Source organism: Phalangium opilio, unplaced genomic scaffold (genome assembly GCF_054372755.1).
Source record: "Phalangium opilio isolate 3A_F unplaced genomic scaffold, DU_Popi_V2 ptg000078l_1, whole genome shotgun sequence".
Taxonomy (NCBI): domain Eukaryota; kingdom Metazoa; phylum Arthropoda; class Arachnida; order Opiliones; family Phalangiidae; genus Phalangium; species Phalangium opilio.
In genome coordinates, this window is record NW_028324186.1 from 218,177 (window position 1) to 245,427 (window position 27,251).

At 38.3% G+C, this 27,251-nt stretch overlaps 2 long non-coding RNA genes across 2 annotated transcripts; both read right to left on the bottom strand.

The window, feature by feature from the left end:
- Nucleotides 1–6,823: 6,823 nt before the first annotated feature.
- On the bottom strand, nt 6,824–7,457 carry LOC149654935 (uncharacterized). The gene is made up of 3 exons (XR_016370347.1): nt 7,315–7,457; nt 7,141–7,255; nt 6,824–6,959 (listed from the first exon to the last, which is right to left on the bottom strand). It is a non-coding gene; the product is annotated as an uncharacterized LOC149654935 (long non-coding RNA).
- Nucleotides 7,458–9,116: 1,659 nt separating this feature from the next.
- LOC149654936 (uncharacterized) lies at nt 9,117–9,577 on the bottom strand. The gene is made up of 3 exons (XR_016370346.1): nt 9,534–9,577; nt 9,301–9,458; nt 9,117–9,246 (listed from the first exon to the last, which is right to left on the bottom strand). It is a non-coding gene; the product is annotated as an uncharacterized LOC149654936 (long non-coding RNA).
- Nucleotides 9,578–27,251: the final 17,674 nt, after the last annotated feature.

Here is a 27,251-nt window from a genome sequence, read left to right on the forward strand (position 1 = left end):
AGTCGCAGGGTGTATCGTGAAATTCGTTGGTATGTAGCATTGCCCGAGCGAATTGATTCTCGTAAAGACTCAAGATTTCATTTTCATCGAGACTCGGCCGAGGAGCGTTAACGCTTCCTGTAGGAGCATCGTTTTGTTCCTTATTCAAATTTTTTCCACGTGTGACAAGGATTTTTCTCAATTCCGCCATGACTTTTGTCAGAGACTCGTAATCACCATGATCAATTTCAGTTGAAATTTTAGTTAAAGCGTTGAGCAACGCTTTGACGCGATAAATATTATTCAGAATACTTCTAATTCCCGAATAATGAGGAGCGAGTTCAGCGAAAGAACGCAAATGACTTTGGCACTCTTCCGTATCAGCGCAGTAAGCAGTGTGTCCTAGAAACGGAACTATTTTCACGACTATTTCGTCCCCATCTGGTGGTATAGACACGTTTGATTTTGCGCAAAATTGTTTTCTTAATTCGCAAAGGTCCAAATCTGACTCAATAATTTTAGTCAAAGATTTTTCATTGGCAGTCGCAACTGTGTTTACGAAAGCTAGTACTTTTGAAATGGCTTGATTTCTAACTTTGCAAATATGACTGCATTCCCAATAAACTGTTTTGGGTTGGGTTTCAATGAACCCATCTTCGTTGATCACTAAATTTGCTTTGGGGTTATTCTCCTCATTCTCAACAACGTTGAAAAGATTCGTAACAACCCCCGACTCATTAATTTGTAAGACTCGTTCAATGACATGAGTTTTGTCATTGTTTCTTATTTCAACGAAATTTCCCATTTCATCAACAAACAGTTCTTTAGTCGAATTGGAAGCACGGTCTCTCAGAACCTTTCGTACACTACCATCAGAATTCAATTGAAAAATTTTGGTATAGCGTGACTCTTCGTCATTTTTCAGTATTCTGCCATTATTCCCAATTGCATAATAGGTAATTTCATGAAAATAGGCTTCTTTTAGGCTACTGTGAAGCCTTTTCCCACCCACAACTTCCGTCAAATTGTCACAAGTGACTGACCCAATTTCTTTGATTTTTTTGACAAAATCCTTAAATTCGCTAACCATCCCTGATAGTTGGGCGTGGTATGCCGAATACATTTGCCTTTTCAAATGCAATATTTTACCAGCTAACAATTGGCATTTTAGCTTGTAAGAGACAAATTTGGTGCATCTTTTACTAGTCTCACCGTCAAAAGACTTCAATACTGCCAGCCTTTCAGTTAAACGTGTGACTAGAAACCGTTTGTAACTTTCGGCTATAAATTTTTTGTTTTTCGTCTTGAAAATCCCCGCATTAAGGAGTCTTTTCGCAAAGACAAATTTATCCCGTTTATTTGGTTTTCTATTTTTTGAGCGCAAATTAGCGTCTCCACCTGGCGGCATAGTTCTCATAGGTTTTTTCCCTGTCTCAAGTAGAGATTTACGCTCCACATAGTTTTTTGCACTATTTCTCTTAAACAACGCCTTGTTTTTAAGATAGTTTGTTAGTTTTATCATGTTTCAATGATTTACTCTGAACTTGCGATTTTAACTTGCCTTCCGCTCTTTTTTTTCGCATTACTAAGCGCTTATATATTTTCTTTTGTTCTGCTCGAGAAACCATTTCGAATATTCGTAAAGAAATATAACACAGTTCTGTATTTTTGAAACTGATTTTAATTCCACGCAGCAATTTTCAACTTGTGTTTGCAAAGAACCCGAATTAGCTCTTGCACAAAGAACACCTTTGATCCGGAAAGAAATACAATAAAGCGTTGCACAAAGAACGCTTTGGAACCACAAAGCTATCCAATAAAGTGTTGCACAAAGAACGTTTTGGAACCACAAAGAAGTACAATTATATACACTCTTAAATAAAAACAACATACAGTGAAATGTAATAAAAAGTGAAGGGAAAAAAGAATAAAAATTAAACAAGAGAAAAAATGTAAATAATTTAATACAGACGTTGTAAAGTAATGGAACTAATAAAAGCAGTTATTAACCCTTAAAAGATTAATTAGAAATGAAATTAATTGTAAGTCTTAGTAGTAGCAGAGGAAAATGTGTTGGAGAATACGTACCAAAAGTCCAAAACACCGAAAGGCACCCGAAAACGTGGCGCACTGGCGCTTAACATAAAAAAGGCTTAGTTAAAAAGTCACAGTTGTGTACAGGACCGAAAATAAGCACAAGAACATTTATAGGCTGGGCCGGAAATAAGCACAGGACACTGGACATTGTCCAATAAAATTTTAAAGTGTCCCATAATAGTTTTAAAAACACAGGGCGGCTCCTTTATGGAGCTCAGCATTCACACAAATATTTAAATTTTTAATTATTATTATTATTCCTCTCTTTTATTTTACACTGTCAGTGCATAGCCCACTCGATCACGCGCTCCACGACGGTGGAGTGCGTGATCGAGTGGGCTATAGTCAGTGTCGCAAATTTCAAATTTTAAGGAACGAAAGTGAGTTCTATGCCAAAATTTATTTAAGAATTAATTTTCTTTTATTAGTTTTTAAGCTAAGTCATATATTTAACAACTTGAAGGTTTATTTATATGAATTAGTTTGAAAATAGATAGTGAGCACTTTCTAACGTTAATTGTGATTTGTTTTTAATTCCTTGTTAACCGGCCAAGGCTTACAATGGACAGCTGGAAGATTACGGGCAACGTTTACGTGACGAATAACAGTGGTGGTGGAGGCGGTCGTGGTGGTCGCGGTGGTCGAGGCGGTAAACGTGGGGGGCGTCCGCGCATTTGTTATTTATGTAAAAAAACAGGCCATTTCATTAGAAATTGCCCTGTCCTGAAAGGTACGGATCCTTTTTTAAAAGCTGATGGTGTGACAATGGATAAAGAATGCGCGTGAGGGAATTTGTTTTAACGCTATAGGATAGGCAACTCCCTATCTCGAACGACAGCTTATTCTGTATATACTCTGTTACAACATCGGTTGTCAGCACGCGCAAAGCTAGGTCTCTATGTAACGTAGTTTTTCACGCGTTGACAAGAGACGAGGAAAATAAGGATCTTCAGGATTTAAAATATCCGCGAATTTTTTAGCTCGAGTGCATGGACCTCTAGGCCTTAGGCAATTTGACCCGTATTTGAAACTAAGGCCTAAAGGTCCGTGCAGGCGTGCACTGGAAGTAAGAAACTAGCGCCTCGCGCATATTTTAAACCTGAAGTTACTGAAGTTTTTCGTCTCTTAACATTACGCACAAAGCTACGTTACATAGAGACCTAGCTTTGAGCGTGCTGATCACCGTTGCTGTAACAGAGTATAATAATAATAATAATAATAATAATAATAAAGTTTATTGACGGGTAAAAAGAAAGCCAGAGGCTTATTGTATAATACAGAATAAGCTGTCGTCTGAGACATATAGTAAGCTCGCCTGGAGCCGCCTCTGGTGCAGATCTTGGTGGTAGTAGCAATTTGCCCTATATGTGTCATTTAAATATTATAACAAGTTAGAGCCAATTTATCAATAAGATCAACTCAGTCTTGATCAGCGTGGGAAATAAGGCGGTGGCACAGGGCAAATGACCAGGTTAAAAATTGCCTGGACCAGTTTAGAAATTAAATCGGAGGGGGGTCAGTGGTCCACTTGACCACTAATAAAATTCAAGGGTAACCAGAGTCCAGACATTATCTCAACTGCTTGAATTATCCACTTCTTTACTTTAGCAGACGACGCGTCCTGGTGAATGGTCATGGACCAGTTTATTTATTCCAGGGGGTCGCTGTCCCCATGTCCAGTTTCAAAAAAATCCTTATTTCCCACCCTGCATGTATTTAAAGAAATGATACAACTCCGTGGTTGCAAGACTGGCAGCACAATACTATCTCTCATGACTAGTAAATTGTAAACACTGGGCCTTTTTTTATCCAAATTCTAGTTCCTAAACTATATTTAGTTTTCACATATGGGGGATTCATATCATTTACGCCAGGAGGGCAGGCTACCTGGAAGACAAAAACCCCTTTTACATTTTTTCCTCCAGGCGCCTCCTTGCCTTCAGGTGTAAATGGTATGAATCCTCCTTGTGTTTAATAATTGTTAGACCAAATGAATGGCTTAGCAAACAAAAAGATAGTCTAAATTCAATAAAGATAGTTAATAGCCTATTTATATTATTGGAAAAGAAAAAAAGGAGGAGGAAATGCCTCAGGGCAAGGAAGGAGAGGGGATGCCACCGAAGGCCCCCCAGGATGTCGTCATCCAAATGGAGGATGACGACAGGGAGGAGACTGTCGCCAAGGAGACTGTTTAATTTTTGTTTTGTAAGTAAAATAAATAATTAAAGTTCTTAGAAATAATGTGATGAATTATATTAAACTGGGGCACTGGAAAAAATGTTAACAGTTTTTATTAATGTTAGACATGAATATTATACTAAAAAATTTAGGTACAAATATAATGAATGACGAAATATAGTAAAACTCTGAGCATATTTCTCCAGAATAGGCAAAACTTTGGTTAGGGCTAAAATGTAAAGTCTCATAGTTATGGATTAGCCAGGACGTTGTGGGTGACAATGAAGGGACCTGTTGCTAATACGCGCGAAACTTTAAACTAGCCTTACAATTAGTTGTTACTGGCTTTTCTACCAGTATTATATGGTTAATTTAATTTCCTGTGCCCCAATAAAATTCTTCTTAGAGTATAATTTTTCTTCTTGTTTTATATAGGATCATCATTCACCTGTTTTTTTTTATTTTTAGTTTGTAAAAATGACAAAAATTTCATTGTTTTAAAATTGATTAAATTATTAAAATTACATAATTCACTTTTCTATTAATCATTTAAATTTGGTCTATTATTCCAATTTTTTAGTTTACACCCGGGAGGGGGGAGGGGGGAAGGTGTACGGGACTAGGAAATCATAAATGGTGTGCAGTTTTATAATGATTTATTCCAATTTTATTTATTAATTCAACATTAATTAATCATTGTAATATTTAATAAAATATCTTCATAAATGTAATGTGTTTCTAATGATTAATTAGAAATCTACAATATGTTTGATATTCAACACGAAAATTTAAGTAGAAATGTCCTGTTTGTTTTTATCATAAAGCTTACTTAACACTTATAAGAAATCAATCATAAACGTCATGCGTAATTTCCAAGCTATGTGTTGTATACTATCGTTAAAATTGCATTTAAAATAAAAATTAATTTACTTGGTTTTATTCCGTGAGTATAAAACTGGGAACTCAGTAAACCGCAATAATTTTTACCTTTAATGAAGTATTTTAATTTAAATAATGTAAATGTAAAATAATATTAAATGAAAGAATCTATACAGTTCTGTTTGGCATAATTTCCCTTGAAAAGTTATCGCCAAAGTTTCGGCAGCGGAGGTTTCATCATTAAGGTTTAACACGTATTTGAGACTGAGGCCTAGAGGTCTGTGCTGTGCAGTTTTCGGACAAACACACTTTGCATGTGCTGTCAGCCTGTCATTGACAATTGTAATTCCTTGCCCAATGAATCATGTCGTCATTCTAACTAATAAATCCCATTTTCGTCGTAAATTATTAGACATTTTTTGTATTAAATTGTAAGCATTATACTTCTTTCACCCTTCAACCTAAATGATTATTATAAAAAATTGCATTAATGTGCAGGGAATTCCTAATTAACTGACATTGTTTTTATTGTTATTATTATTTTTTTAATATTACATTATCCATTTTTGTTCTCGTATTACTCTACTCCTTTATTGTCTTTCCGCAACTTGCCTAGTGTATTAAACTCCGATGTTGACACATACGTCATATTGTTGACTTTGTGAACAACACATTCAATAAATAAATAAATTATTAACACTGACATAAACGAATTATTTACACTGACATAAATGAATCATTTACACTGACATAAATGAATCATTTACACTGACATAAATGAATTATTTACACTGACATAAATGAATTATTTACACTGACATAAATGAATTATTTACACTGACATAAATGAATCATTTATACTGAAAATAGTGAACAAACATGAATACTGACAATATTGAACAAACATGAATACTGACAATATTGAACAAACATGAATACTGACAATATTGAACAAACATGAATACTGACAATAATGAACAAACATGTATACTGACATTAATGAATCATGTCATGAATGAATGAATGGAGTCATTTAGCTACTGTTGTATAATATTAATAATATCTATTAAAATTGTCAATTTATTTATAAATTTGCGTTAACAATTTTGTCCACATAACAAATTTCCACACATCTCAAAGAATATCTGTTAGGGTTAATTTAACCCGACGGCACTAGATGCTCCGCTAACCTTGGCAAAATAAACTTTTTCTGCAAATGAATAATTTTACAACAGTAGGAACATTGGTTTTTTTAAACCGAGTTATGGACAGTGACTGGACACGCGAATATTTTATTTATAATTAAATTTTTACCTAATAACAAATGTTGGGCATTAAATACTGATTTCAACATTCCATTATTTGTTAACTATGTTAACGCTAACGCAGAATTTTCTCCGTCAAACTGATGGAAGTATTTTGTTGAAATAAACGAAAAATACTAGCAGCATTCTATGAAATTATTTACTATTTTTGATTTACTCACAATAGTCTATTTGGTTAGAAACCATTGTTTGTTGGTTGGCTTGCGTACCAAACTGAACTTCATCCATCAATCGTAACATTCATATAATCACAATTAATAATAAAACTTGTTAAAAGCGTGTCAGTTAAAGCACTTTGAGCTAAAATTATAATAAATGAGGTCTATTAGTTAACAAAATAAGGTGTGCAGTCATTACTTATAAGGTGTGCAGTCATTACTTATTTCATTGGAAAATCACCGTTAACGGCAGTGCTATTTCTTGTGTTTAATAGTTTACAATGTAAAGAAAGATGTTACGTTGGTTGTTCTGTAGTAAGCGTGGTCTTTCAAAAAGCATTACCTAATTAAATATTTCAATTATTTGGGTAGAAATGCCAATTTTTATTTAATACAATGGAGATATGGAAATAGCGGTAACAGATAAAAGCCCAAGTGTACTAAAGAACACGACTACATTTTTTTCTACCCTGATTTGAGCAAATTAGATAACGGTATCCTAAATTAACTAGCGCCACTGTTACCTATGTTGACGAGATAAACAAAGCATTAAACTTCAAAGCCAAGAGCAGAGGATATGAGGAAACCAGGAGCCAGGATGGGATAAGAACCGTGCTACGGAAATTGTTTTGACCAAGGCTTAGTGAAATGAAATAGATTAATTTACAATAATTTACAAATTTAATGATAATTCTTACCTTAAGCGTTTTATATTTAAATAATATTAAGTTTTAGCAACTAAAAATACTAAAATTAGACCAAATTACTTTCCAAAAGGTTCATAAAGTTCATAAACGCTATTTAAGGCGACGATTTAGACTCGAGTATTTGATTGCGTCGCCGACTATCGCCATTTCAACGTCACGGGACTCACGGCGGCTGCGCGGCATTATTAAAGCCGTCTTATCGCGCTCTCTATAGGCCATTTCATCCATAAAGCTTTATGAAGAAACTCTCAAATTATTATGAGGCAACTAAGCGTTAAAAAAGGCCAATTTTAATCGCGCTGATATTTTCTAGTAAATTAGTGTATCCATGATATAAAATCGCAAATCGAGTTATGTTCTAAATGTTATCAAAATTAATACTTAAACTTAATTATTTTCCATGAAAATAGCTTAGCGGAATGCAAAATGTTGTACCTTTCATTTAAGACCGTTCCCAAAACTAACAAACTTATAGTTTTTCTAATATCGGAGCCACCGGATCGCTTTTTTTCAGAAAATTTCCCATGTTATTTCTATGGGAAAAATTCCGGTTTTTCAACAAAAGGTGTGATGAATTTTATGGAAATGAAAACCACCCTTAGCAACTTTATTTTTTATAAGAAAAACTAATGGATGGATCTTTTTGAAATTTTAACCACATATTTAGGGCCCTAATTGTAGTTCTGTGGGATTTTTTCAAAACAGTAAACTTAATACAAAAAAAGTTACATCCAATCAAAAAACCACTCTTATACATTAAGGGCAGTATGAAGTCTTATCTAAGAGAGCTACCGCTCTCTCAGAATATGAATTCAAATCATTGATTTTATGTAAAAAAAATATAAAAATTACAACTGAACTACGTGTAACGGGCCGGGCCGGGCCGGGCCTGTTCAATTCATGCAATGTGTCGGGCCGGGCCGGGCCGGGCTTGGTTAATGCATGTAACGGGCCGGGCCGGACCGGGCCGAAAAACCAACTATGTACTCGGACTCGGGCCGGGCTTCGGGCTTATTCAAAATGCTGAAACCGGGCCGGGCTTGGGTCGGGCCTGAAAAACTCGGCCCGTGCAGGTCTCTGCCTCACTTATAAGATTTAAGCATTTGCTGTGGCTCTTCACTTTACATTCCTTACAGGGAATTGCTTTTTGACTACCAAACACGCTTTCTTCACAAATTGGGCATGGGTCTTTAGCGGGCGGCATTGTAATATTTTCAGAGTTGTGTTTTGAGAATATTGACAAGTACAGAGGATATGTTAATAGCCAGATAGTAGTGTTAGTCTTCTGCTAGTACTTATTTAAAAACCCGGCAACTGCTCTTGTGTAAGGTAGAAAGTAATTTAGAATTGACTTATCCTCTTTATTTCTAGGTGCTGATTATCTACTCTTCTTTTCCTATTTCCAGGTTTGGATCGCTCTCAGGACAGCGACGAAGCGCGACGTGAGATTGCGGCGAACAGACCCGTGAAATGGGCCTTGGTCACAGTTAGAGAATCTTTAACGCGTCCTTCGTTTCCAATCCTAACTTAACTTAATCTTCGTCCATTTATTATTTGTTACAACTCATTTAAAATAGAATATAAATTAATAAAAATTAAAATTTATTGTCAACTTTACTAAGCCTTAGTCAGGTTGAGAACGTTTCACCGTCGAGCCGAGGCTTAACGGGAGCTAGAATCCGTGCGACTCACTCGTCCGAAAACAATACAATTAATGAAATGAACTTTAGTGTGGCGTTAGGGAGGAGTTGAAAATATAATTAACGTTAACAAATATATTAACAAAATCCACTGTTGGTAACAAATGGTTTTTAAAATGATTAACGTAACATAACATACTGACTGGTTCAATAGTATAGAAATTGTTTTAATGAATGATCTGGTCCTCTACGTTGGTTGAGTTTCAGGAATTATATCACACACCTTCACAATTAGTAGCATTTTAGTGAGATTAACAAATAATGAAACCTTGTATACCTCAAATGAGAATGTTGAATTAACTGCGCTAACGTAAACACGACGACTCTTTTAACTGCCGTAAGGAAAACACATTGAACTTTTTGTCATCTTTCCAGTAGTATTTTGAAGTTCTCGATCTTTTCAAAGGGTGAAAAGCACTATCTTTATTTCAACACCTTAATAATTTGAATAAATATGCAAATTTTTACTTCAAATTGGAAACGCACATGGTAAATACAGTAAAAAAAAACCTGGGGTTAGCCTGGTTAGGAAATGTTTCTAGCATAAAACGGAGCAGACTATATACCGAATTCCAAAACAAATGAGAGCTGGAAATAAGCCTTTTTAATAATCTTTGAAGAGGACGGACACTATAAAGACTATAATTTCATAGACTAACTAAAATACAACCTAAGCCTTGGCCGTAAAGAACGTCGAAAAACTTACTTCAAAAGATATAAAAACCTCTATTAACTGTAATTATTTACCTGAATTAATTTTTTAGACGAAAATTCGACCTGATATCAAAGTATTTGTTCTTAAGACTGTTATAGATAATTTGCAAATCCAATCAAAGGTGTTCAAGCTCTAACAAAATACCTAAGTAATTAATTCTAGTTGCCTTACTGTCGTCTGCTATGAAATTAGGAATTTTCCGCATAAAAGCAAACGTTTGAAATTTATCAACGTAACTTGTTAGCACCCACAAACCTAGGCCCTTCTAGTTTTCAACGAGAACGAAATGAAGAAATAGGTTTAAGCGCGCTATAAGGTTAGGCTGACTTCTGACCCAAAAGTAATTTTTTGACGTACTATCTTAATTAGTTAAATTACAAAAATTAGAATTCATTAATTAAAAATCGAAACAGGTAAGTTTCTCATTTAAGAAATGCTTGTTAATTTAGAAGCATTCCGAAAACTAACTTCGCTATAGTTTTTCCGTATGGCCGGCTTCAAATTGCCTTAAAAAACCGAAAATTTTTTAATGCTTTTTCTATGGGACGCTAACCCTAAAAACTGTGAATTTTCATTTAACATTACGGAAGGGTGTCAAGTCATATCTACAAGGGCCTACCGGCCCTGTAGAATTTATGAATTAACAAAATCCACTGTTGGTAACAAATAGTTTTTAAAATTATTAACGTACAACTGGACATTAAGAGTGCATCAGGCCCTGATGGTATACCCAACCGACTCCTCAAAAATTGCGCCGCTTCACTTGCCGCGCCCCTTCTCACCCTCTTTTCAGCTTCCCTAACCTGCGGAACCATACCCTCGGAATGGCGTGTTGCGTCTGTCACTCCGATCTATAATGGCAAGGGTAGTAGAAGTGACGCGGCAAACTATCGCCCGATTAGTCTAACATCCACTGTATGTAAGGTACTCGAGAAATGCATTCGCGCCCCTTTAATGCAGTTTGTCAACCCCCTACTTAGTACTTTTCAACACGGCTTCCTCAGTGGGCGCTCTGTGGAGTCGAATCTCCTCTCTGCCTTTTCTACTTGGTTAAACGCGTTCGATGAAGGTAACCAGGTAGATGTCATTTATCTCGACATCGCGAAGGCGTTTGACTCGGTTCCCCACCAGCGCCTTTTGGCTAAGTTACAATCTCTAGGCATATCTAACAATATTCACCGGTGGGTCCAATCCTACCTCCTTCAACGCACCCAAGCGGTACGCTTTGGTGAATCCTTAAGTGACCTCCTACCTGTGCCCAGTGGTGTTCCCCAGGGCAGCGTCCTCGGTCCCTTACTATTCCTCATTTATATTAATGACCTACCCTCCCATTTAACTTCTCCGTTACGTCTGTTTGCTGACGATCTCAAAATTTTCCGTGTTATTAAATCGCATGCTGATGTTCGGAGTTTACAATCAGACCTACACCAATTAGAAGCTTGGTCGGCGCGCAATGGCCTCCAATTTAACAGTCTAAAATCCTTGCTCCTTACAGTTCAAAATTCTCACTTAGACCTAGCATTACCCACCCCTTACTATCTTGGAGGTTCTAACATCCGACGTGTCGATGAGTGTCGGGATTTGGGGGTTCGTGTCTTCCACAATCTGAAATTTCACACCCATGTTAAGCAAGCATGCAGTCGAGCTAACGGTCTCCTAGCAACAATAAAGGCCAATTTCCCACACCTCTCTCCCCGGCTTCTCACACGTATCTTCCACTGCTATGTGCGGCCGTTACTGGAGTTTGGAAGCCAGTTATGGAACCCCTCTTTCCAAAGAGATATTGCCCTCCTTGATAGTGTCCAAGGTCGTGCTTCCAAGCTCTGTACGTCCCTGCGTCATCTTCCTCGCGCCAGCAGATTATCTGCTTTGGGGTGGACCCCCCTGTCACTGCGACGTACCTATCTAGACCTCGTCAGTCTCTACAGAGTTCTAAGTAAATCAAACCAGCATTACTTCACCTTGGTTCCCCACTACCATCAAACGCGCGGCAATAGTAGAAAGCTATTCCTTCCCCCTTCCCGCAAGGGCCCCCTGAGACACTCTTTCTTCCGTCGAACCATCCCCATTTGGAACTCCCTCCCTAATGACCTCGTCTCTCAGACATCAATAATTCATTTTAAAACTGGAGTTAAGAAATTTTTGGGCATTTGAGTTCTCACATTGTCTAACCTATATTTTATTATTATATTATTATTATATTATTATTATATTATTATATTATTGTATTATTATTATATTATTGTATTATTATTATATTCTTATCTACCTATATTATATTTGGAGCTGTAAGGCTATACTAGCCCTAGCTCGTCAACCTCACTGGAGCAAAAAAAAAAAACATAACATACTGACTGGTTCAATAGTATAGAAATTGTTTTAATGAATGATCTGGTCCTCTACGTTGGTTGAGTTTCAGGAATTATATCACACACCTTCACAATTAGTAGCATTTTAGTGAGATTAACAAATAATGAAACCTTGTATACCTCAAATGAGAATGTTGAATTAACTGCGCTAACGTAAACACGACGACTCTTAAAACTGCCGTAAGGAAAACACATTGAACTTTTTGTCATCTTTCCAGTACTATTTTGAAGTTTTCGATCTTTTCAAAGGGTGAAAAGCACTATTTTTATTTCAACACCTTAATAATTTGAATAAATATGCCATTTTTTACTTCAAATTGGAAGCGCACATGGTAAATACAGTAAAAAAAACCTGGGGTTAGCCTGGTTAGGATATGTTTCTAGCATAAAACGGAGCAGACTATATAAAGAATTCCAAAACAAATGAGAGCTGGAAATAAGCCTTTTTAATAATCTTTGAAGAGGACAGACACTATAAAGACTATAATTTCATAGACTAACTAAAATACAACTTAAGCCTTGGCCGTAAAGAACGTCGAAAAACTAACTTCAAAAGATATAAAACCTCTATTAACTGTAATTATTTACCTGAATTAATTTTTTAGATGAAAATTCGACCTGATAACAAAGTATTTGTTCTTAAGGGTGTTATAGATAATTAGCAAATCCAAATAAGGTGTTCAAGCTCGGATGAAATACCAAATTAATTAATTTTAGTTGCCTTACTGTCGTCTTCTATGAAATTTGGAATTTTCCACATAAAAGCAAACGTTTGAAATTTATCAACGTAACTTGTTAGCACGCAAAAAGCTAGGCCGTTCTAGTTATCAATGAGAACGAAAATGGGGAAATAAGTTTAAACGCGCTAGGAGGTTAGGCTGACTTCTGACCCAAAAGTAATTTTTTGACGTACTATCTTAATTAGTTAAATTACATAAATTAGAATTCATTAATTAAAAATCGAAACAGGTAAGTTTCTCATTTAAGAAATGGTTGTTAATTTAGAAGCATTCCTAAAACTAACTTCGCTATAGTTTTTCCGTATGGCCTGTCTCAATTTCCTTAAAAAACCGAAAATTTTTTAATGCTTTTTCTATGGGATGCTAACCCTAAAAGGTGTGACTTTTTCTTTAACATTACGGAAGGGTGTCATGTCATATCTACAAGGGCCTACCGGCCCTGTAGAATACCCAAACAATACCCAATCAAGTTTTAAAAATTATTTGCATCAACCTTTGAACTTGACTAATGATTATGAAGTCGGGTTGGCAGAAATCATATTTCCAAATCATTGGGTGAATATAAGTGAAGAGTTTAACAAGTTTGAAATTCAGGTTGTAAGTGACCCAAACCGTGACAACTATGCAGCTGTTAGAGAGCCTGTTGAATATCAAAAAATAGAGATACCTGTCAATCGTTATACCAAGACCAAAGAGTACGAACTGCCCCAAAATTTTGTCGAGCTGTTAAATGATGATGTAGACAGTCATCCGTATTTAAAAGGCAAATTATCTTTTAAATTAGTGAATAAATGTAAAGACGGGGCCCTAGGAAAACAGTTAGATACAAACTTTCCCGTTTACCTGCAAGTTTTAGGAGAGGAAAACATACGGTTCAAAATACCAGCTGATTCCCCCTTGACCACATTATTTGAATTTAAAGAGAATAATTACGAAGATGTTCCCTATATATCCAAATATCCTGTATCAAAGCATGCTAAAAATATAAGTTTAAATTACACTAATAATTACGTGGAAATCGAAATTGATAATGTTGGAGATAGTTTTAAAAAAAAATTTGATTACAAGTACATTCCTAAGGCCGCCATTAAACGTAAAACAAGCCATGAGGTTCCGCCAATAAGAAAAAAACCTCAACCAGAATATAAACCTGTACCGCCATCTATACCTATTTTACCGCGAACTACGCCTTTTCTTCCGATACCTATTGCTACGACTGAACCCGTAGTATTTGTACAACCACAGCCATCCAAAATAACCCCTCCCCCGCCACCACCACCCAAAATAACGCTTCCGAAACAAACCTCTCCAAAGCCTTATTATCCAACATATTCAGGGCCTGACCCCTCTAAAACGCCAGCTTCAGGTAAACAGTTACCTCCAAATTCGACTAAACCGATACTTCCAAGTTCAAATAAACCGATACCTCCAAGTTCAAATAAACCGATACCTCCAAGTTCGGATAAACTAATACCTCCGAGCTCAACTAATTCAGCCGCTACTACAACGATTAATTCAGCATCTACCACAACAACTAAACCAACATCTACTACAACAACAACAACTAGGCCAACCCCGTCTACTTCAGATCCCTTAAAGATTCTGACTACAGAGCCACCAAAGGCTGAATTACCAAAGTCAAAGCCGGAGCCAACGAAGTCCGAACTACCAAAACCAAAGGCTGAATTACCGAAGTCAAAGCCGGAGCCAGATCCCCTGAAACTTCCGGATCCCCCCAAAATTCCAGCTCCGGACCCATATAAGCCTGATCTATCAAAACAAGAGGCCCCGAAACCCTCTACCTTTGAACCACTGACGCCGACCCCCTCGCCAACGGAGGTTGAGGAAATATATATATTTCCAGACCCCTCAAAACCTGACTTACCGAACCCCGACCTATCAAAACCCGACCCATCCAAGCCTGACCTCTCAAAATCTCCAGACTCTACAACATCCTCTACTTTTGAGCTACCCATATTACCGATCCCCTCCCCACCACCGGTTGATGAAAAACCCTTGTTTCCGCAGCCGGTTGATCCGCCGAAAAAAAAGCCTGAACCAATTATTCCCGAAGAGCCAAAACCAATTAACCCTCAAGATTATGATAACTATAAAATATTGTTCTTACCGCAAACTTTTAGAGCTAGTAAAACGCCAGAGAAAAACGCCGAAGGGCTTTATCGAGCCGTAGCCAACACTTTAGAAAAATTAGTAATAAATAAAATTCAATTCACATATCACGTAGTAGATAATTGGGGCTATGCTATCGTGTATAATTTTAGCACACCAGCATGGGCGGAAATTAAATTTTCCCCCCAATTAGCTAAATTGCTCAACCTCGACCCCGATAAATATTATACCGGAAAGCAGCAATGCGGTCCCTTAAGCCTCACGATACAAGAATATACCATAAATGAAAACAATGCCTATCTAGAATATCGAGTCAATAGAACCATTAAGCATTATACCGCTGGGGAGGAGCCATGGATTTATTTATTGTTCTCGGTGTCAGGCGAGTTTAAAGCGAAACAATCTTTGGAGGATGATTTTAAAATTTATTATGAAATCGCCGAAGAGCTCAAAATAAGCTCGAACAACCACGATCCTTTAAGATTGCACAATGCTGAATTTAGCGTTATTAAACAAGGAGCGGAGCATTATTTTAGAGTCCATTGTCCGGCAAAAATTGAAATGAAATTTTCGCCGGATTTGCAGGATATATTAAATTTAGAAAATGAATACGTTGGGGGGACGTTTCTATCCAATAGGCCTCTAGAGGGTAATTTTACGCATTTTAAAACTACTAACAGTACATGCGTATCATATCGCGTCTACTTTTCATTAATGTATCTTTTTACAAAGACGGAGACAACGAAAATCAAAATACCGGCGCGTGAATATACCTGTGATCTTACCCCGACCGGTGCGGTAATCCCCTTTTCGCTACATTTAAAAGTGATTAACAAATTATTGGAAGTTCAGCAATTTATGACTCGCCGTCATTTTAAAATCTTTATTCTCAAAACGGCGCCAGAAAATAGATACTACACGCGTCTCGAAATAGAGCGAGGTGTTCGCGTATCGGTAGCTGGACCGATGGCCAAGTTATTTAACATTCCCGAAGAGGGAGAAGTTTTGCAACATAGCCACTCGGGTGTAGCGTTGGTGAACCCCCGATTGAGATCAATGACACTGACAGAGGCTAATAATTTTTGGACTAGCGAATACGATGTTGATAGATTTCCAGAAGATCCAAATATGGCTGACCAGCCGTCCCTACCCGGATATCAACAGGATAACCCTCAAGGCAAACGAGTTGACAATTACGCGTGCGAGATTCCTCCCGGGGTTTATTATCATATTAGCGATGTTTTAAGTGCTATGAGCGAAGCCATGTCCCCGGCGCATAGGAAAAGTCTAAAATTTACGCAGAATGTAGACGGAACCGTGACGGTTTCAAAATTAAACGATACGGTCTCAATTTTGTTTCCCAAAACAACACCCGGAAGAGGGCTCGGGAGGCTGTTAGGCTTTAGTGCCAATCAATTAGAACGGTATCTTAATAACGAGACTTCGGAGTACCCCGCGGATATCATGAGAGGCGTCGATGCCATGTTTGTTTATACCAATATTATCCGTCAACAAGTAGTGGGTGGTGGTCAAGCCCCTCTGCTATGTTTCATAAAAATGCCGGCTTTTTCGCTGCTAGACGAGGAGAACCAGGAAATATTTAATAATATCGATTTTTATCCAATTTCAACCAGCGATATACAAGAAATTGAAATTGAATTGAAATCCGATTACGGAGAAAATATCCCGTTTAATTTGGGCAAAGTATATATTAAACTGTTTTTTAGACGTCGACGTCAATAGAACTTGAGCGATGGTACCCAATAGATATACTCTGTATTTCCAAAGAGGATCCTCCCTTCCGGCTTTACACGCAAACGTTTTCCAATCGGGGGGTCGTTTTAGTGTCGGCAGTATCTTTAATTCTTTATTGCGCAAAATTACACCCTTTATTAGGCCGGCCATTAGTACTTTAGCGTCCGAAGCTGTTGGGTTAACGAGTAGAGTAATTAGCGATGCACAAAACCCCGGAATATCACCTCGAGAATCGATTAAACGAAATGTCAAACAATCTATAAATTCCCTACTACATAAGGGCGTGGACCGGTTCGTTAACACTCAAAGCGGGACGGGCCGAAACCGAAAGAGGACTGCTGAAACAAGCCGGAGCAAACGTGTTAAGCGACGCACTAAACGCGATTTTCTAGACTAAACATGTCGACCTACGAAAGTGTTCTTTCCGACTTTGAAGTATTTGAAAAGCCAGTGGTGAATAATAATATTGTTGGGACTAAAACGACTGCTCATTATCCAATTGCTCCCCTAACTAATGCAAAATATATAGAATTTATCATTCCTCCCTCTAACAATTATCATGATTTGACTAAAACTCTTTTGAGATTAAAATTTCGCGTTTTACACGAGGACGGCACGGCCGTTCCAGATGCGGAAAAGAAAGTCTCGGTAACAAATTTAATAATTGCCTCGCTATTTTGTCAAGTAGAATTATTTCTTAATGGCGTCGCTGTCCAGCAACCTAATAATATGTACCCATATATGGCCTATTTTAAAATACTTTTAAATTATGGACAAACGGCGGCCAATTCCTGGTTAACTTCTATGTTATATTATTTGGATACCATTATCGATCCGGCGACGGCTTTAGCGGACGCCAGTATCAACAAGGAAGATAATGGTATTGGTCGTCGCACTAAACGCGTGGCACAATCAAAGACGTGCGATGTAATTGGCGAATTATTTTTGGATATATTCAAAACACCCAAATTCTTACTAGATAATATCGAGGTGCGAATTAGACTTCATCGAAGCTCCACGGATTTCGCTATTATTCACAATGAAACGGGCAAAAAGTATAAGATTGATTTAACGGAATGCACCTTGTTTACGCGCGAAATTGAGGTTAATCCAGAGCTGCAGCTAGCTCACGCTCAGATGTTAAATTCGGGAATAAACGCTCGTTACGAAGTAAACTCTATTGTTATGAAAAATTTCTTAATAACCACCGGAACGCAAGATTTTATTAGGGACAGCTTGTTTACGGGGCAATTACCCTCGCGAACTGTCGTGGCTTTCGTTACTAATAAAAAATTTGTAGGGGAAGCAACTTCCAACCCCCTGGATCTCCAACACTTCAAACTCGATTTCATGCAATTCTCTTTAAATTCACAAAATTACCCCGATATCCCCTTTACGCCTAATTTTGCCGACGATCAATACGTTAGATGTTACAATTCTTTATTCGAGGGTCTCGAGATATTAGGTCTTGACCGAGGAAATATTATTTCTTACGATTTATATAAGAAGGGTTTTTTTGTCGTTGTTTTTGATTTGAGTAGAGAACATCTCGCTTCGTTAGGTCTAAATTCCATGCCCCAGACTGGTAACTTGCGCTTATCGTTACGATTTAGCTCGCCGCTAACCGAAAACGTCACGTGCATTGTCATGGCCGAATTTCCAAACAACCAATTAATAATATCTAAAAACAGAGAAATTATTTATAATCACCCCAACGTATAAAAGACTAAAACTTTATAAATACAATATCAGTCGCGAGCCAAGATGCACCAAGTACACACCGTCACGCCAAAGCTCGACATTTGCGTCATTGAATCGATTGAACCTAAAATATTAATTCAAAGATCGGATACGCGTACAAAAACTATATTAAAACCTAACGCCTGGTACGCTTTGTTTCGGTTTCAAAATGAACTCACGTCTTTTTTTGACGGAAAAATACCTCGCTATCATATTTGGTTGCCCGTCAAAGAGCGCATAAAGTTGGAATGCTTCGTCAACTCGAAAGATGAACGTCTAATCGATCTTCGATACTATGAACGAGGCAGTGGCAGTCGTTATTTCCTCAACTTTAGCACCAGCGAAGGATTTAGCCTAAACAAAACAGGATGGCAGACATTGATCGATTTAAAACCGTTGATTGACGAGGCTCTCAAGGCTAAAGGGATAGCTGTCTGTCGTATGCGCGAATTAATTTTAAACGAGCTCACTACCACTTTGTTTGACGTCACTTCCACTTGCGCCAACGTCGAGTGTCGAAAACAAATATGCCACTCTCAAAGCTGCTCGGAATTTGACACAAATTTCAGCGATCGAGTCGAGCGTAATTTGCAAGAAGCGTTGCCTCAACTGGATCGTGAGAAAATTTTGCATCAATTTGAGACCGACCATGGATGGATCGAGGATCAAGAAGATATTTACGCTTATTTTGTCAACAGTTTTGCCGATTTAAAAAATGCCTTGATTTATGGCTATTAAGATAAATGTACTGATATATCGTATTTGTTTAACTGATATTGTTTTTATAAAATACCTTTGTGTGTATTAAATAAAGTTGTTTATTGGGAAACTATTTAGTCGTTATTTATACTTGTTAAGACATGGACGCTAAAATTAGAAAAATTTATTACGACGTGGCTAATCCGGCCGCCTATGGGTCGCTAGCGAGATTACAAAAGGCCTTACCGGACGTGCCAAAAGCCAAATTAATCGCCTTTCTCGAGAAACAACCCGCCTACACGAAACACCGATTTCGACGTTTCCGATTCAAAACCAACCAGGTGTACGCCTCGACTATCGATGACGTTTTTCAAGCTGATTTGTTGGATCTACCAAAATTAAAACGTTTTAATAAAAATGTTCGCTATGTTTTGTGCGTCATTGACGTCTTAAGCCGCTACGGATGGACAGTACCTCCTAGAAACAAAACATCTGGCGAGGTTATCGAAGCTTTTAAAAAAATATTTCGAGAGAGAATCCCTTTAAAAATATACACTGACTACGGTGGAGAATTTAGTTCGCGCAACTTTGCTTCCTTCTTGAAACGAAACAATGTGCAAATACATTTTGCCCGGAGTCAGCATAAGGCCAGTCTAGCGGAACGCTTTATTAAAACAATTAAGGAACAAATTGCCCGGGTTATTACAGCCACGGGGAATAAAAATTACGTTAAATATTTACCTTTAATTACTCAAGCCTATAATGAACGGGTTCATTCAACTACTGGAATTGCACCGGCTCATGTTAATATAGATAACGAATCAATCATTTGGAATAAACTGTACGGGAAATCAAACGGCATTAATCGATACGCACCGAGGCTTAAAGTTGGCGATCACGTGCGTCTCTCTATAGCTAGTAGAGTATTTAGAAAAACCAGCTCGGGAGGCACGTTTACTGACGAAATATTTCGCGTTGTTGACGTCATACCCAGGTCACCACCCGTCTATCGCGTAGCGGATTTAAAGGGGGAGCAAATTTTGGGTGTTTTCTACGGTGCTGAACTACAAAAAGTCTCGTTACCCGAGACGGGTCTTGTCAAGACTAAATTATGAACACTTCGCAAATAAACGCTCTCTTAACTTGTGACAAAAGAACGCGACCCTACTATTTAGGATGCTTCCCAGTAAACAGACTCCCAGCACGTCCAAAAAGGCCCAAATTTTGCTTTATATTCAATAATGAAGCAGCTGGAGAGGCTGGAGAACATTGGATAGCGTGCTTTTCTAACAATGACACGGTAGAAATGTTTTGCACTTACGGAAAGTCGCCGCGATACTATAAAGTTAATTTAAAACGATACGGGAAACGAGTTGTTTACAATAAACAACAAATTCAACATCCATTTTTTCAACTGTGCGGTTTGCATTGTAGTCTGTACCTAGCACTCCGCTGTCAGGGCGTGGCTAGAAAGACGATATTAGACGCCATCTATGACCAGAATCTTAAACTTAACGACTATGTCGCCTTATTATATTTATCTTTACATTTAAAAAAACATGTACACAGATATTGTTCGCAATAAAACAGTTTTTTATTTGTCTTAATATTACATTTTATTGATCAATATCACGCCATTTATGGTGTCGAGGTCTTCGTTCGTTAGATGGAACTACTGGACCGAGATTTTGAAGTTCGTCTTTCTTTTTCCGAGGTTTTTTCTTTTTTTTCTTGTTCTTCTGTTTAGCGGAGGCCGTCTCGAACAGGTTTTCCAAGTCCGTTAAATTGTCCCCGTTTTCCTCCGCTAAATTCTCTTGTTCATCGACAATTTCTTCTTGAAAATTGTCGTCACGATTTGCATAACCAACAGCCCCTTCTTCTAGCTCTCTTTTTGGCGTAAAAAATGTGTTTTGCAAATGATTTGCAAGAACTTCGGCTTGCCGTTTCACCATATCTCCAACATAGGTCGGCCCATATTGCTGGTAAAAATCTTCTTGTGTTGGTGTCCCAACAGCCGTTTCGCTTTAAAAACCTTTTGCCGAGGCTCGGTTCGTTTAGGCGTAGTAAAAGAACTGCCCGACGTGCTTGTTGTCGGTGATGACGGGGCATAAGTCGGCCATGACAATTGTTTTTTTCGCGGCGGCATTTTAGGGGTGACCGGTAATGGCGGCGTGGGGACATTGGACATTGCCTGTGTTACGACCTCAAATTTAGGTAAAGGAATTTGTTTCTCGATACTTAAATATTTCTTAAAAGCGTCTAAATATTTATATAATTTATCGTAGGCATTCAATGGCGATTTTGAAATATCCTCAATCTCTCGGTCCAAAGCCTAGTGTTCTTGGGCAGCTGTTGAAGTTACTGCGCTAGCGGGCACAAGCACCATTTGTTTCATAGTTTAGCAGCTATGGCTTGGACAATTGAAGGCAAAATTGCTGCAAGCAACGTCGTAAGAAAACCACCTGATTGCTGCAACAACAGCTTTTTTGCTTTTCTGCGACAAGGTACTTGATCCGAGTTGTCTAATAATTTTCTTGTACTTTGCTAGCTTTTTCTTGCGGTCTTTACTCAAAAAAATACCCCCGCCCTTTAAATTCTTACAAATTGTCTGAATGCTCTTTAATTGAGGCGCGCTACTATTGTTTAAGAGGGTTCGCCGTTGTTTACAGCTAGTTTGACGCAAACTCTGTAAATAAGGGACAAATTTGGCAAACTTGGCTGAGGGACGGGCTACGACGAGTCGGGAGCGTTTTGCTGATCGACGTTTAACGCGTGGGGCCATTATTCAAATGACAATTAAATTTAATCGACATTGACATACATAGGTGATTCGTGAGGTAGAACACGCGACCTTAATCGTAAATTTTCAGGAGTTTCTTGTTTTAAATCAATTAACAAATAGCTATAGGGTTCTCTAGTGGCTAGTCTGTACGCGTCCGTAATACGCTTTGGGTTATCTGGACTTATTTGTTGGGCTAGATACCTAATAGAGGCGACATCTCGAGGATTTTTCATTATTATAAAATAGGAAGAGTTTTGAGAAATTATTTGCGATTGGCTACCCTTGGGAAACAGTTGTTGAGTAATAATAATAACCGTATACCCTAAATGATGCGATGTCACGCACACTAAATCGGCAATATGAGCTTGTTTAAATAATTGGCTAGCTAAGTCGTCTAATATCAAGTAGGAGTCGCGATTCATTTCCCAAAAGTCCGGATCCGCCGTTGGCAAGCCTTGAATAAATTGAATTCCCGGAATCAATTGTTTCAATTTTTCGTAGTTTGGCTGCCAGGCGGCGTAGCAATAAATAACCTTTTTATGCGGTGGGTCAAACATAAGCTGATGATTTTGCAATAAGTTACTTAAAAGCAAACTCTTCCTCGCTTGCGTTGGCCCCACGATTAGAAACTGGGCGGGTGTTTGGAACTTTAAAGAATGCGAGACTGACTCGGTCGAATTCATTTTAAATAATAAACATTTTATTATTGTTGACAGGTTATTTATATTAAAAACATAGATATTTAAAAAACATTAATAATCCAAAAAAAAATTAAAACACTATAAATCCAAAAACCCCAAAAAAACCCTTACATATTTAAACAGCATTAAAAAACCCTTTTACCCAAAAAAATCCCTATTAATTAATTGTTTTTAAATTTTTTTTTTCAAATTCCGTTATCCTTTGGCGAAAGCGTTGGTCGTTGATGAGGTCAAAGTTCACGCGAGACTCGGAGGGTAGTTGGTACACACGCACTACAGATGAAAACACGACGGATTTATGCGCACGCGCACTTTTTCGCTTCCCGACCGCTCGTTGTTGGTGGCTGGGCATGTTTGGATTAGAGGCTCGCAAACATCCTCGCCCTCGCTGGTCGGGAATTCGGGAAACCCCTGACGCAGTGGTTTGTTGTTGCACGGTTTTTTGGAAACCATCGGACACGATGGGCTGTGTTTCCGATGTTCCCTCGATGGATGGTCCGTGCAACGCCACTGGTACAAGGCGATGCCGCAAAAGGCGCAGCGCGTCGTCTGTGTTTCTACATCTGCAAGATAGAAACCGTCTTTGGCCAGGGCTTCGATAGGAACGCAAGATTCCCACAAGCCCTCAAAAGTATGTCTTCGCCTAGCCTCGTAATTCATGCGAAAGAGATGTTGAAGCGGGTGTTGCCTCTTTGAAACCGTAGGGTCGACTGGTTGTCAAATCGGCGTTCAACAATCTCTTATTCGAGGTTTGGCGAAATCTTTTGATGATTTTAACGGCCTCTAGCTGCAGCTTGTATTTGTCCCGTTTAAAACTAAAAGGGACATTGACTGTAACTTCCTTTTCCGGATTCATCGCTACACTTTCAAAGGTTTCAAAGTCAAGTTTTTCAAGATTTTCTCGATTTAACGTCAACCCTTTAATTTTCTTGACTTCTTTTCCTTTGCTAGTGCGAAACGAGTAACTTTTGGCACCGGTACTACAAAAGGAAGTTATATAATCACCGCCGAGTTCGTCCGCCCAGCAACCAATATGATTGCCAGTTGGAATGTCAAACTTTCCCGGTAGATGGCGGTAGATTATCGAGTCGGTGTCACAATACAAAGCTGAGCGGTCTAATTGAAGAGGCATCTTGTTCAATTCGAGTCGCCCGTAGCAAGAAACGAAGCTCCCCACAATGGCCGACCCCAGTTTGTAGTCCGAAACGTAATCGCTTTTGGCTTTGTACGATAAGAGAGCGATCGACTCCGTAACTGGCCGTAAGTCGACTAATTCCAGAGTGTAATCGCTCGCGTATCGTATCAATTCGTAATAATTGTTGATAAAGATGCTGCGAATCTATCCCGTATTTAACGCCATGCGACCCCAAAGAGAATTTAAATTAATTTTAGCGATATTACGCAGGGAAGGATTTGATTGAATATCCGCTATGGTCAGAGAAAGCTTTTCATTCTTGTTTATATCAGCGATATACGCCTCTTTTTGCAGAGGCGTTTGCGCGTGAGCTGGAAATCCGGAATTCTTCACTTTCAAGGCGATAAAATCAGTCATGTACTGGGCGAAGAAATATTCCGTTTTTGGATAATGGTAAACCTCGAATATATCGAGGAGTTTATAACCATGTTCCATAGCGGCATAGACTTCGACCGTTGGCCAGACTGATTCGAAAGCCCGTTCATTGACAGTGTGTTCGCAGATTTCCGCTCGCAATTCTAGACACGTGCGACAGAGGGCGTAAGCTAATTTACCACCGCTGCGAAAGGGAATTAAGGGGATGTGGAGATCTTGAGGGGCTAGCAGACGACAACTCATAACGCCAAAATACCACCCTGGCGATTTGTCAAAATCTCTGTTATAGATTATGGGGTGGCCGCTAGGGTACGGACAATCGCGACAAACTTTCGGGTACAAAGAAATAATATCCTTGTAGAAAATTTTCTCCTCACCTTGCACGTGGCAGTTAAGAACAAAATTTTCCGTTCGTCCCCCATAGAGAGCGCTACGGGCTGATATTTGAGGTCGAAAAGTTAAACTTTTGCAGAAAGCCTTTGCTTCGGCGTTTTCTTTTAAAAGCTTAGCAAATTGACACTCAAAAATCGAGGTATATTCATACCCGACCATCTTCTCTTTAATAAACAACTCTCTATCTAGAGTCCGCTCGTACAGAAATCTGTTGCTGGCTTTGAGTTGGGTATTGTAGGCATTGAGTTTTTGGCATGGACAACCGTGGAAATCGTAGATTTTGGGCGGAGTTTCACTATAGCCGTCGACTAAATAGCGCCCCACCCGATATTCACCCCCATAGCTTAAAGCCGTTCGCAATTTTATATTTTCCGTTTTCTCCACCCAAGCGAGATATTTTAAGCTAATCTGACTGTGATAAAATTTTGCGTTATAGCCGTTAGAAGGAACAATACCCATGCTGTAAGGTTTATAGTAATTGTTAAGATAAATAGTGGTTAAAGCACCCGCCAAAGTAATATTTTTTACGCAAAAAGGGTCTAATTTTGTTAGATCTACGTAAATTTTTCTAAAAGCTTCGACGCCTTGTCTTAGGACTTTGACGTCTTGAATGCAATATTTAATAAGCTCCTCTTTGATGTTGTAAATAGATCCTTCCATTGACGCGTACCAAGTTTGAAAATCTCGATAATCATTGGCTTTCATTTGAGCTACGTTAAAATACGAAACTTCAGAGATGACGCCAATGTAATTAAGATTTTCTTCGGTATGAAAATCAAATGGAAAGAATCCTTTCGCTATATCGCCGAGGCTAAACATGCTGGTGAAATTACGCAAAGGCTGACTAATGTAATTAAAGCTATCGAGGAATCTAATTTGCGGTCCCTCAAGATGAATCATTAAAATTTTACTGCCGTCAAAAATAACGGCAGGGGTGACGTGTCTATGGACTAAAGCGTTAAGAATTAAGAAGTTATCAAAAGCTTTCGCGTAATGAGCTACTACTTGAGTGTTAGTAAAGCGCGGTTGGTACGTTTTACGTTTCTGTCCAGTCAAAACTACCTGCTCTACGCTAAATAAATAATTTAAAAATTGCTCGACGCAATTGGCGCCGTAAAAAATTTTGGTTTCAAAGCCAGCTTCAGTCTCTACGTCGCAAACTAGTAAAATGGGGACGTGGATATTATTTCTAAGAATAGTCTCAATGTCGTAATAAATAAACCGCGAGGCTTTCATTTTGGTTTCCAAAGGCATAACAAAATGTTCACCTGGCGGATGAACTAATTTACACTGAGAGCATTCGGGATTGCAGTCGTGATCGTCACCCATAAGTCGCCCACATTCTAAACATCGTTTTTGACTCGCGCAGGTGCCATTAAGTAAATGAGTTTCGTAGCAGGGGCCCGGGAAAAAGTAGCGGTGGCATTCGTCGCAACGTTTTAAAACATCCTCGTTGGTTAAATGAAAAGCTTCTCCTTGGCACCGAAAACATATATAGGGCTTTGTATCCTCGGGGCATTTATGCTGTTTTAACAATTCGTATTTGTAAAAAGATTTTAAGCATAAATCGCAAGAAATACAACCGCCCATCATACCGTGCCAAGTTTTTGCAGGGTGGATATGGTCGCCAATTTTTAAGAGATAGATAAATTTAGGAGCTTGGGGTCCTTTGAAAAATATGGTAAAATTATTCGCCGCATCAACTATCACAATCCGATAATGGGGAACTAAATAATTTTGAAATTTTTGAATATCTTCTAGAGTAACGTAACCCTCGGGGACTCCCGCTTTTCTGTGCAAGATTTTCGCAATATTACCCACGAGGGTGCTATTGCGTTTCAGTTTGTCAAAATTGTTCTGGTTAAAGGGAGGACCTTGCTTATTTTGTTGATAAAAATTGCGATCGGCCATCTCTTTACCCAGAACTAAACTCCGAGCAAAACAGAGATTATCATTATTCTCCATAAAAATAAATTGGTTATTTTGTTTAACGAAATAATCCAAATTAACCAAAGTTCTAATTTTTATGGATTTATAATAAGTCGCTATATTTGCATCGAGGTTTAGAAAAATTATATCAAACTGAAAATCTTCGCCATTAAAGACAAAGTCCCGACTAGATTGCGTTACTCTATAGATGGTGCGCATAATTCGCTTACTGGTGAATTTGTCAATTTTTATAAATTTAATATTAACGGGGGTCGTCAATCCGGGGGAGCTTAAAACAAATCGAACCCGATTATACCCGGGATTCTCAGTTACTAATTTTCGTATAACTTCGTCGAGAATTTTTCGAAAAATTTGAAAAAAATCTCGCGTTGGAATGTCATTCAAATTTTTAAAAGCTATACGCAAATCGATTTGTTTACAATGCCACTTGCGACTCGTTTTGTCAATCTGCCGCTCAATTGTGTAGTACCGGTTTACCTGTGCGTGTTCTTCTCCCTCACTACCCTCCGAGTCACTCCCGCTGCTGCCGCTGCTCGAACTCATTTTTTGAATCTCTATCAGAAATAAAAAAAAATTGGAACAAAATTTTGGTTTGTAAATTTATTGTTAATAAGATACTTACTTTGCTTGGCGGCTGCTGCGTGGCCTGAGCGTCACCCTTTATGTCCTCCACCAACCGGTGGA